This window comes from Mustela lutreola, chromosome 4 (assembly GCF_030435805.1).
Source record: "Mustela lutreola isolate mMusLut2 chromosome 4, mMusLut2.pri, whole genome shotgun sequence".
Classification (NCBI taxonomy): Eukaryota; Metazoa; Chordata; class Mammalia; order Carnivora; family Mustelidae; genus Mustela; species Mustela lutreola.
This window is the reverse complement of record NC_081293.1, coordinates 116687582-116700458: the sequence shown is the minus strand read 5'-3', so window position 1 is coordinate 116700458 and position 12877 is coordinate 116687582. Positions and strand designations below refer to the sequence as shown.

At 38.5% G+C, this 12877-nt stretch overlaps 1 protein-coding gene across 1 annotated transcript in view; it reads right to left on the bottom strand.

Moving 5' to 3' along the window:
- The window catches only part of FBXL13 (F-box and leucine rich repeat protein 13), a 248616-nt gene that overhangs the window by 14944 nt on the left and 220795 nt on the right, over positions 1-12877 (bottom strand). The gene's annotated exons all lie outside the window — the stretch shown is intronic.

Sequence of the window (12877 nt, the reverse complement as noted above, 5' to 3'; positions counted from 1 at the left end):
AATGACTGGAGGAAAAGGAATCTGGAGGGGAGAATTCGATGGGAGACACTCTGGGTCTGGGGTTGATGGTATTAATATACCAGAAAGACCACAGTCTTTGGAATCAGTTTTAATTTCATTTCCACCACTGATTAGCTCTGAAACTTTAGCAAGTCACGTCATTTTTCTGACCCTCAGTTTCTTCTTTTTTAAATCAGGGAAAATAATATCTATTCTCTAGCATTGTCCTGAAATATGAAAATGTTCACCTGAAGTTTCTAGGGCTAACAAAGGCCTAGAAATGATTGGAACGTCTTCCCTTTACCTTAGTAGTTCTTAAGTTTCATTTTTCAGTTAAAAGCAAGAACTGTGTGAGAAGAATCCATGAAGAAATAACAAGAGTTTACAAGCCAGCAATTATACAAGAACAAAAAGATCCACAAAAGTAAATCTAATAGTAGTTGTAAAAATATCCTAAGTCAAAATGAGTAGGAGTTGGAAACCATGAACAACTCAAGCTATACTAATACTGTACTTATAAAAGTCCCTCCCCCAAATTATAAAAAACTAGAAATTATCAACAGGTGCCCAGTCACTCTAGAGGTTTTGGCTCATTGAGAAGCAGCTCAGATTTTTAGAATACTAAATTGGAGATCTCAGTAAGTGATAGTTGACCATTAATTTTAGTTATAAGTATTAGATTTTAGTAACTAGTGAGTTACTAGTAAGACATTACTTGTTTATATGTAAAAATGGATGTCCATCAGACTATATGTCATTTTCCTCTCAGACCTGAGGGAGAGACCTGGGCTGTTGATGGCCATCAGGATGACTCCACTGGTAAGACTACGAGTGGGCTTCCCTCCCACTGAATATACTAATTTACAGTCTTTTTTTTTTTTTTTTTAGCCTTAAAGAAGACTGGAAAGAACCAGTCAGCCCACTATTTTCTTTTGCAAGTTAGTAAAAGAGGGAAAATTTCCAGGGGCAATTTAGCACAGGAGGCAAAAGATAGTACTAAAAATTTTTGGTAATTTAACCCTCAATCACTGTCTCTTCCTGACCAACATAACAAACAGCGATTCCTTTTTCCTCTCAGCTCATGTGGAACTTGTCTTTTTCAACGGATTCAGCAGTTACAGTCCTTGACTTATTCCTGTATTGTGGCTAACTAATTTGTGTAGAGATCTGTCTTCTCTAGCAACTAAGTGTTGTCAAAAAATGGAGGGGACAGCTTGTCAGTAGACAGTGAGGTCCCTGTCATTGGAGATAACCAAGTATAGAGAGCACACCCGGTGGTGGTACAGAGGGGATTCTGGCTTTGAAGGAATGGAATTATTGGTCTTGAATCTCAGCTTGGAGATTTAACAAGTTTTTCAAAACAAATCCAGGAAGTATCTCAGAGGTATTGTGTGGAACGCTATTAGGTTTGTTTGTTTGTTTGTTTGTTTGTTTCAGAGGTAGAATTTAGTGATTCATTAGTTGCATATAACACCCATGCTCATTACATCAAGTGCCTTCCTTAATGCCTGCCAACACCCAATTATCCTTCCCCCGCCACCTCCCCTCCAGCAATCCTCAGTTTATTTCTTAAGAGTTCTCAATTTTCATCTTATTTTTCCTTCCCTTCCACTATGTTCATCTGTTTTGTTTCTTAAATTCCACATATGTGAGAAATCATATGGTATTTGTCTTTCTTTGAGTACTTATTTCACTTAGCATAATACCCTCTAGTTCCATCCACATCATCACAAATGGCAAGATTTCATTCTTCTTGATGGCTGAGTAATATAATTTTCCATTATATATAGAGAGACACACACACATATACACACCATATCTTTTTAATCCATTCATCTGCTAATAGACATCTGGGCTCCTAACATATTTTGGCTATTGTGGTCATTGCTGCTACAAACATTGGGGTGCACGTGCCCTTTCAAACTACTACATTTTTATCCTTTGGATAAATACCTAGTGGTGCAATTGCTGGGTTGTAGGGTAGTTATATTATTAACTTCTTGAGGAAACTCCACTTTTGCCTGAATGGCTGTACCAGTTTGCATTCTCACCAACAGTGTAAGAGAGTTGCACTTTCTCCACAACATTACCAACGTCTGTTGTTTCCTGAATTGTTAATTTTTCTGCTATATTTTTATACCTCCTTCACAAGCATCATATTTATAATTCGGTAGGTTCTCGATATATATTAGTTGATTGGTCCACCCTTTGTGTCTTCAAGAATACAAAGAATTTGGGTGTTTTTTTTAAAAAGAATTCTGTTTTAATAATATAGGAATTCTTAGGTCACAAGGGATAGGATAACATTGTTTTCTGTTTAGAGAATGGACAGAGTCCAAAGAACCAGAGAAAATTTAAAACAAGAAGGAATATTTATGCTAAGAATTATTTATTAAAAGATGAAGTGAGCTTTAAAGAGAGATTCAAGGCGCTTAGTGTCTGAAAACCCTTACAGTTACATGTTACATCTGTCCATGTTTGGACTGCTTGACTCAGTTCTGCTTCAAGTCTTTTTAAAACCTCTGATATTCTTTGAAGTTGAACTTTCTCAGAGGTTTTAAAATTAAAGAATAACTTATAAAAACGTATTAGAAGGTCTATGATACATTCATGGTAGCATTCTCATCCATGGAAAATCTGAGGCATAAAGATTGGTCTCGGGCTTTGTGTTTGGCATAAGTCACTGCAGATCCGAGAAGTAAGTCAGAACTTCTCTTTTCTTTATAATTCATCTTTTCCTTTAGAGACATGTAAGTCATAAGTAACTTAAGTCTGCAGTCATGTTTCACCATAATCAGTCATGAAATCCCATTTCTCCCCTACAGATAAGATTATTTTATGCTTTTCTGGCTCAGTGATGCAGATTCTGACATATATTAGTGCTGTTGATTTTCTTGTCTTGGAACATGTCAGACTAAACTTCTTCCCAGACAAAAACTTTTGTAACGAAGATGGGGAGAAAACAGACATTATCAGGTTTGGCTCCCAACCCACATATCAACAAGTTTTGCTGTGGGTTAATAATTTTGAAGTAAATTTCCACGTCTTAGTGAGTTAAATCATTTTTTTTTTTTCTGTATGTCCTGAGCTGAGTCACAGTGTGGGAAGGCTGAATGACCACATTCCTAAATTGGGTATGTAGAGGAGACCAAGTCTCACTGACATTTACTGACTATCACAAAGATGTACTTCTGCCAAAATCCTGATTTAAGCCCCCTCAACAGGTGGCACTCTCAGCCCCCAAAAACTCCCCTTGTGGTGCATACTTGTCTTTTGACTAGTTACCTCATTAGGTTCTGATTCATTCTACCACTAAGTTTTGTGGGTTGTTTTTGTTTTTTTTTTTCTATTGATAATTTTGGGAAAATCTTTTACTGTCCAGAACCATTTTCTATGAAGACTGGTTTTGGCTGTTTCAAAGGCTAAAATACAACTTCCACAATTTTAAGTTATAAACTGGATTCAAAGCTAGTTTCTTGGGCATCATATATCCCATTGAAGATAGCCTTGGTACCACTGGACATCAGAGTAAGTGGGTGTAACAATGGCCTGGGTACACTGAGCTGGGGAATCCAGGCATTGCCACCAAAACTAAACCCTGTAAAGCCCCACCTCCTAGTGAGATGCCTCTCCTATTCTCACCCTCCCTGCGGGGGAAACCAGACTGCTCAAGACTTAGCTAAGGCATACTTCTTTTAAATATGGAGGAGATTCAAAAAGGGTAAAGTGCAAAGCCCCAAACAGGCATTTCCAAAGATACTTTCATGATGCAATTTTTTACCTAATTACATGGTGATTTGGGAGATAAGCTTTAGCTTCAAGCCAGCTCAAATATGGCTTACTCCACAAACTTTTCCCCGGTTCCTTCCTCTGGAGAAAATGCCTCTTCCAAATCCCTATAGCATTTAATGTTTTTGTCTTTCCCACTTCACACTTGTATTACAGCTATTTATATCACTCTTTTATCTTCTGCATTGACTATAGCTTCTTGAGGGTGGAATCCATGTCTGATTTATTTTTGCGGCCTCAACATCTAGATGCAGAAGAGGTTCAAGATGAGGAAATGTCCAAAGAAAATGCCTCTTAGCATAGGAGTGAGGAAAACGAGCTCCCATAGATTGCTGTCAGGATGCTAGGTCTAGTCCTTCCTCACACCCTGTTTAATACCTGCAGTTAAGAAGATGGTTAAGAGCACAGAGTCTGGGGCCCACCAGCCCATATCCTGCCATTTGGAAGTTCTGTGTCTCTGGATAAATTACCCACCCTCTCAATTCCTCAGTGATCTCATTTGCAACAGGGGAATAACATGGTACCTTAATATGGCACCTACTTCAGAGGGTTGTTGGGAGGATAAAGTGAGTTAATATAAACAAAGCAACTGGAGAGTAGCTGGCACAGAGTAAGCAGCCAGTAAATAATACCCAGTACCATTTTGTGTTCTGCTTCTCTTGCACTCTTCTGTGGTATGGTATGATTGCCAGATTTTTTAAATGATACATATCATAGTAAAAATATTTTAAAATATACTTTCAATAAATGCATTAATATACTTACAAATTATATAGACATATAATTATTCAAATATATATTATTTTATATTTAAAAACAAATATATATTATCTTACAAATGTATAGTATATGGATCTTATATATGGTATATTATATCATATAAAAATAAAATAAGATGAAAATAAATCTGAATAGGAGTTCTAATATATTCTTGTCACACTGAAATAGATCGTCTTGTTCATTTCCCTACATAAATATTTTCTCTGGAGACACCTACTCAGAAGTGCACCTTTGGTTGTCAGTAGACCTTGATGATTTACTAGCTGCATAGACCCTGGGCATTTGGTAAAAACAAGGGAATTACTTTTTTAAAATGTAAAATGCAACAAGTACAAAAAGAGAGATCAAATGTGGGGAAATTAAAGAACAGAAAGGGTAAGCAGTCACAGAGGATGTATATTAGAAAGACGACCTGGAAAAGAATAAAACACATTTATCTTTGAATTAGAATATGAAAAATTCCAGAACAGTCAGGTGTTAGACTTTATCTCTAAAATAAAAATAAGCCAGGACTAGACTAACCAAAAGTCAATCAGGTATTTCTCTTATGGCCTTTAGCAGAATCTACACTTTCTCCATTTTTCTAAGATAAGTAAAATAAAATGGGTGCCCAGGGGCGCTCCTCTAGGGGCTTCTCTGGGACAGGAAAGCCTGAGAAAAATTACTTAAGTTACAGTAATCCGCCTGAAAGTGTTGATAGGTTCCTCTTGCACAGCCAGCCACTCCACTTGTTCTCTTTCTCATTCTTTCCCAAGAAAATGGCAACTCAGAACTTTTACTCCAAGGACAAAGTCATGCTGTCCTCCTGTGAACTCTTCCACTTAAAGATCTCATGGAAATAATGAGTTCAGGAGCCATCAGTGCTACTTTGATCTCCCACTTGGGGGCATAATGGAATAAGAAATGATGTAATCAAGGGAGGTTACTCCTTTGTAAGAAAACTCAGAGGGCCTGAAGTTGTGTCTGTGACCTCGAGAAAGTTAGTCAACCTCAAGTTTCCTCACCTATAAGAGAATGAAAATAACTCTTAACCTATCTCACAGGCTTATTGGAAGATAGAAAGAAATTGTGTACTCCCAGAGCACTTGACGGTCAGGTCAGGTTGGCTTTTGTCTCTCAGCAGACGAACTGAAAAGGCCTGGAATAATCTTGTCTGCCATTTACGACCTGAGAACACAACCTCACCATCTTCCACATGTTGAAGGCTTTGGGATGAGGAGATACCATATGCAAAATTTAACTGGAAGTTAATAGGGTAATTAGAAGTCATAGAAAATCATAGCTCCTGTGAGATGATGTGCCACAGGTACTCAGCTAATGTCAGGTGAGGCATGATAAGCAAAGCCCAGGTACACTGCATGACAGAAAGATCAAAACAGACTGGCCACTTAGATTTAAGAAGCAAAAGGAGCATAAACTACTCTTGTGGGAAAGTGGGATTTGATGTTTATTTTTCCTGTCTTTTTGTTTGCCTTTAGACAATCTGACAGGTTTTATTTAACTTTTGGCAAGTTTCATCTTTCACAGGATAAAATAATATTCCAGGGGCAGCTTAAAGGTTGAGAGGGACCTCCAAAGGATTATCTTCCTTTTGACACATTCTCTTATAGTTCTTCTCTGTGGAAGCTCAACATGAAAACAACAGATGTATGCATTCACTTAGCAAGTCTATCTGCTTCATTTGTCCAAAAATAGTTCTCCCCAGTGGGAATGGGCAAGAAGCCAGGGCTGGTGTTGGGTGTTCTCAGTTTCAGCTATTTATCAGCCAAGGAAACATGGCACCCATGTCTCCAGGACCCCTTGGAACCTTACAGACTGTGGGAAAATGACAAGCTGTCAAATCCCACATCCTTTAAGTCTGGCAAATTTCTAATTCTATTGACTTGCCTCTGCAGTTGGGAACACACTAAGGCGGGGAGCAGCGGGGAACACTGAGCTTATTTCTTTTGCTCACAGCCTTTGAAGAGAGAATAATGCCTAGGTATCTTGGTAGGAGTTTGTCTGTGACTCAGTTAATTCTAAGTGCTTAGGTCTCTTAAGGGTATGTTGTTCTATTATAAATTCTAGGAGACCATTCTTGGCATGGATAGCCAGGAAGCACAGATTTTTGTAACAAAGCTCTTATTCTAGAGTTTGTAGGAGTTGCTTTTTCCACAACGTATACCAGATCTTTCTTCTTAATTCTACCATGAAATTCCTTGGTTTCCTCTCCTCAAACCCTGTAAAATGATTCTGAACTTGGCCCTTCTGGGATCTTCATCACTGAGAGTTTAGTCCATTATTTCCTAACAGTAATCTGAAATATTGGATGAGGTAAAGAATTTTTCTGAGCCTCAAGTAAGGCCAAGAGATAGTGGCCAAAGGTCTGGATGTCCTATCTCCCCATACAGAAGACTTCAGAGCATCCTTTGTATCAAAGGCCAAAGATTAAGGCCATTTTGGAAAGGGATCCTCTGTTGCTTCCCTCACAACCAAGAACAAACTACATCCCCGGAGAAGAGGTGGAGTTATTGAAGTCTCATACTTTGACAATTTTTGAATGATTTAATCTTAGAAACCAAATAGAAATCAATGTTGGGTTTTTAGAAAATTATTGCTACGTGGAGCCAACACATCTAATCCATCTTTGGCATTATAAGTCAGTACGTGTCAAAGCCACGGAAACCACTAAACCACCAAGGCGGTGGAGTCAATGAGAGTGATTGATGGAAATCTTGCATAAACAACATGTTTGTGACTAGTCATAAAGCTTAGTGATTTGATGTAAGAGTTTGAAATTAGAAAAGAGTCTCTAGAGGGTAATCTGCTTCTGGCTCCTAGGGCAAGAATGAATCAAACTGAATATTAGGTCAAGACATGAATCCAGTTCTTCTTACAGTTTAGAGAGACATGTCCAGAAAAGGCTGTCAATGGGGCATTCTTGGGGAGGAAGACTCAAAAATGTTGCTGAATGAGGTGGGTATTCACTAGGCCTTTCTGACGTATTGATGTTTGCTCCACAGCAGTTGTGAGGGTTTCTGTTCCCTTGCACAGGTAATTCAGGGTACAGGACTGAGAACCCTGAGCGCCCCACTTGGACTCAGCCTGGAGTAGCCTCACATCTACAGAACAGCTTGACTTACTGAAAAGTCCTGAATCAGGCTAAAAGTCAAATGAACAGCAGTGGATCTTAGTCTGCTGTTCTTCCAGCTGTAAAGTAGCTCATGATTTGCCCCATACAGCTACCCTCCCTAGTTCCTTATTCCCTGATCCCTCTTCTCTTAATCCTCTATTTATAAATCAAGATAAATCTGTTACTCAAGAAAAGGTAAATAAAAAGCAAAATTGAAAGTTTGTAACACAAGAAAACAGATAAAAGAGTTTTAAAGGTTAAATCAGAAAAGATTAAAGAAGAAAAGGAACTTGTTACCTCAAGTGTCCAAGCTGTTAGGTCAAGATTAGGGATCTCAAAAAAGAAGGGACTGTAAGAGAACAATGAGGGAAGTGGATGTTCTAGCATCTCTACTGTTGGTTATGACCCATAAACAAAAGTTGTCAAATACTTCTGTGATCATCAAAGAACATGTTAACCTAGGCTACAGCTGGGCTCTTAAAATTTATCAGTGGTACCATTTGGGAGATGTCAGTAAACCAGCTTGTGAAGAATATACACAACTATTAGGCAGAAAAGACATAAGAGAGTCAGTAAAGCTGAACCACAACCACTTGCCTCTTATTTTTCTTATGTAGTTATAAATACCACCCACTGCATTCTGGTCACAGGGCTTTAAAACACAGATACTATCTCTGTTAGGGATACTTTTTTTTTTTTTTTTTCATAATAAAAGATAAGAGGAGGCCCTCTTTGGATTTGAAGAACAATGATAATATCTAAATCTGAATCTTCCCTTTCTCTCAAAACCATAAAATCTGTAGAGGGAACAAACAAAACTACACAGTACTCATATATTCACCCTTACAAGGAGACAGAAAACACTACAGCCTTCCAATTACTAAGTAGAGTAAAAACAAATGAATTTCAACAGAGCTCCCTTAGCCTGCCTGCAGCTACCACAGGCCTCTGGAGTGAGAGAGTAGGAAAGGGTACTCTATCATAAGAGTAGAAGGGCGAAGAGAGCTTAAAGGAAGCACAGACAGAAGCGCTCACAGGAAGATAAAGTGTAACAGTGAATGCCTAAATACTGAATAGGATGTGGTAGTTCATAGTGCCAGGTACATGACTGAGCTATGGGAAAGAACTTGAAAATGAGGGTACCACAAATCTCCCAGGTAGCCAGATGTGTGGATGTCATAACCATGTCTTCCCCCTCATCCCTGTCCAAACTATCTACACTTCCATGGATTTTACTACTTCAGCTTTCTCCAACCCACCCTCTTCTCTCTAGCCTCACTGGTACTGTTCTTGCCAGGCTGCCTCTCTCTCTCCCCTGAACTATAAAAAACTTATTCACTTTATTCCTTCTATAAATCTTGATAGCTATCCTCTCTCCCCACTGTCCTTCAGTCTAACTTCTACATTTCTCCTTAAAGTGATTTTCCAACAGATAAGCTTTCCCTTGCATTCCCATGCTAGATTAATTACTTCAACTGAATTCCCCCATAGATTTCTTTATCACAGTATTAAAGCCAGCATCCTGACTCAGGAATTAGACTTTATACCCTAGCTCATGTATTTCTTTGTTTCATGATTCTTAACTTTTCCAGATTCTTAACCTCTTTGAACATCAATTTCCTTATCTGTAAAACAGAATTAAAAGTTTCACCTACCTTATAAGGTACCTAATTAATACAAGGGAAATACTTAAGACAGTCCCTGGCCTGTAGCAGGTGCTAAATTAACGTTAGGTAGCAATCACCATGTGATGTTGGATTTTCCTGTTTATAAGTCTGCCTATTTGACTAGACCTACCCTCATCATTTAAAAAAAATTTTAGAATAATTTTTGTTTTCAAAAAATGAGCAGATTATCTCAGTGTTCACTACAGTGAAAGTCCAGTCCAAATGTTTTTAGTTCAGCCACTGAGCAAGATTTTCATAAAATAAATCTGAATGGGACAATTTGAGTATTGTCTTACATGAAGGCATGGAGTTATTCAACCAAGTTGAACTTAATCATTTAAGTTTTTGTCAACTCAGTGATTTCAAGTAACAGGAGGCTAGTGTTGTACTACGGAAGCTTAAGAATCTTTATGAATGGATACAATCAAAGTACCTGAACTTTGGGGCAGCCACAGGTTCCATCTGTATGAGCATAGCCAGCCCACCAGGCTGCACATTGCAGGAGGCTCAAAGAGTGCAAGCCCTTGACAACTAAAGTGCAGTGCACACTAGCAATGGCCGCCTACCTGCCCAGCTCACAGATAGCTCTCTGATCTTGGCTCCGGAGCTCACCAGTTCCTGACTTCACTCCTGGGTTCTCAAGATCTGATTCAAGCCCAAGTTACATTTATCACCCCTTTTGGATGCTACTGGTTCAGGCAGTATCCATGGATCCAGAAGTAATGATCTGGACTTCATTTCCCAGTCTGCATGAGAGTTTGGAACTTAGCAGTGCTGTTCTCAAAACAAGAAAAAAGGTGAGTGAGCTGAAAATCGACAACACTTCTTCATCTGTCAGATAATGGAGATCGCAAAGCAAACCACCACTCAGAAAACTATGTGAATACAGAGAATCAGGGCTTACTAGGAGCAGAAGCCTGTGGCTGGAGCCAGATCACAACTGAAACATTTAAAGGGTAATTGACTAACTGCCAGAGACTGAAAGTGGATTAGTTTGAGAGAAAAATTCTTGGGGCCTTATCTTAGCTGAGACCCCATACTCTGATTAATTTTAACTCCAAGAGACCCACTAAGTTATCAGGGTAAAGATCAGAGAAAAATCCCCTCATGCTTCCTGCCAAGGAGAGGGAAAAATAATCATTCTGAAATACCTCCAGAACATATGTTCTCATTAACAAAAGCCTGATCTCAAGGGAAACTGTTTCACCAGAACCCAACCAACATGGGTTTTACGAAAGCCATTCCAACCAGGGGTAAGAGAAATACCCAACTACAGCCCCTCTGACCTTCTTGTCTTTCCTAAGTGTAGCCGAGGCAGGGAGAGGGGTTGGAAGCACTTGTAAAGACCACAGCTCTGGGGCACAGGCCCATTAAAAGACTGAAACCTGATCATATGAATATAGAATGAATCTCCCCCAACAACACACCTAACTACCACACAAATAGTGTTCCTATATAACACCACCTTAACAAAAAGATTAGAAATCATATAAAATATACTCTTAGGCTACCGTGGAATGAAACTAGAAATCACAAAGATAGCTAGAAGATCCTAAAATATTTAGAGATTGAACAACACACTCCTAAATAAATATGGGTCAGAGATGTCTCAAAAGAAATTTTATGCATGTTGGAAAATATGTTTAGTATCATAATCCCAGTGAAAAACAAGGATCCAGGGTGCCTGGGTGGCTCAGTGGGTTAAACCTTCTGCCTTCAGCTCAGTCATGATCCCAGGGTCCTGGGATGGAGCCCCACATTAGGTTCTCTGCTCAGCAAGGAGTCTGCTTCCTGTCCCCCACCCCACACCTGCCTCTCTGCCTACTTGTAATTTCTGTCTGTCAAATAAATAAATAAAATCTTTTAAAAAGAAAAGAAAAAAGAAAAACAAGAATCTATTTCTTTTTAACTGGTTTGTTCTCATACACTATTTTCAAGAAAATAGCAATTTTACTTAGTAGTGTTCTTGATTTTTTTTTAAAAGATTTTATTTATTTATTTATTTATTTGACAGAGAGAGATCATAAGTAGGCAGAGAGGCAAGCAGAGAGAGAGAGGAGGAAGCAGTCTCCCTGCTGAGCAGAGAGCCTGATGCGGGGCTCAATCCCAGGACCCTGGGACCATGACCTGAGCCTAAGACAGAGAGACTTTAACCCACTGAGCCACCCAGGCGCCCCATCCAGATGTTTTATATCATTCAATCTTCACATCAGGAAGACTGTTTTCTTATTATGCCCATTTTTACAAGTGAAGAATCCAAGGCCTAGAGAAGGAAACTAACTTGCCCAAAGTTATACATCTTCACAGACTAAACCTGTCAAGTTCTGTCTGGCTGCAGAGCAGATGTTGGCAAACTGCCAAATTTTTCCTTGCCAGCCAGATCTGATCTGCCACCTGTTTTTGTGTGGCCTTCACTCTAAGAATGGCTTTTACGTTTTTAAATGTTGAAATAATCAAAAAATAATATCTCATGACATGTGAAAATTATATGAATTTTAGGTTTTATTGTCCATAAAGTTTTATTGGGACACAACCCCTGTCATTTGTTTATGTATTGTCTAAGGCTGTTTTTCACCCCACACCAGCAGAGCTGAGCAGTTGTGACTGAAACTGTATCACCTTCAAAGTCTGTAATGGAAGCTGTGTGGTCTTTACAGGAGAATGTTATAGAAAAGTAACAAGAAAAGATGACTCCTATTCTAGAGTAATAGTTCCTGCTTGTCTCGTGATTATAGCCACTATAGGAGCAATGAATTGTTATGATACTAAGTGAATTGCGTAAGATTATGTGGCCAGGCAGAATCACGATAAAATTTAGGACTTTGGATTGCTAGGCCCACATTTCCAATATTATATCATTGCCTTTGCTATCAGCGCTAATCTCCACACTTAAAAAAAAAATCTCCACACTTTTAATTCACATAGATATTTAATTTTTACAATAAAAATATAAACGAAAAGATCATTCTTTAACAGACAACTTTTATGATTTGCTTTCAATATTGATCACCATTTATCTGGTCTTAGCCTAGAAATATAATCTCACAGCATCTCTATATACAATTTGGGTATAATAAATATACAGACACATTGAAAAATGTGTATAATAACATACACTAAAATGTGCACATATATTTAATTTACATATAAACTAGACACAAAGATGTACACGTTTTCATCTAAACATGCAATCCAATGTATGCTAAAACTTACACACATTTAATTTGCACACATATGCTATACACAGGTATACACTGCCATACATATTTATGTGTAAACACATACACATGCTTTTCACTGCATACACACATGTAAGTCCTTGTGGTAAGCCATAACTAAACTTGATCCCCCCCCCTTTTTTTTTGATTCAAGATTTTTTTTATTTATTTGACAGAGAGAAACACAGCAAGAGAGAGAACACAAGGAGGGGTAGTGGGAGAGGGAGAGGCAGGCTTTCCACTGAGCAGGGAGCCAGATGCAGGGCTTAATCCCAGAACCCTGAGACTTGAGCTGAAGGCAGACACTTAAT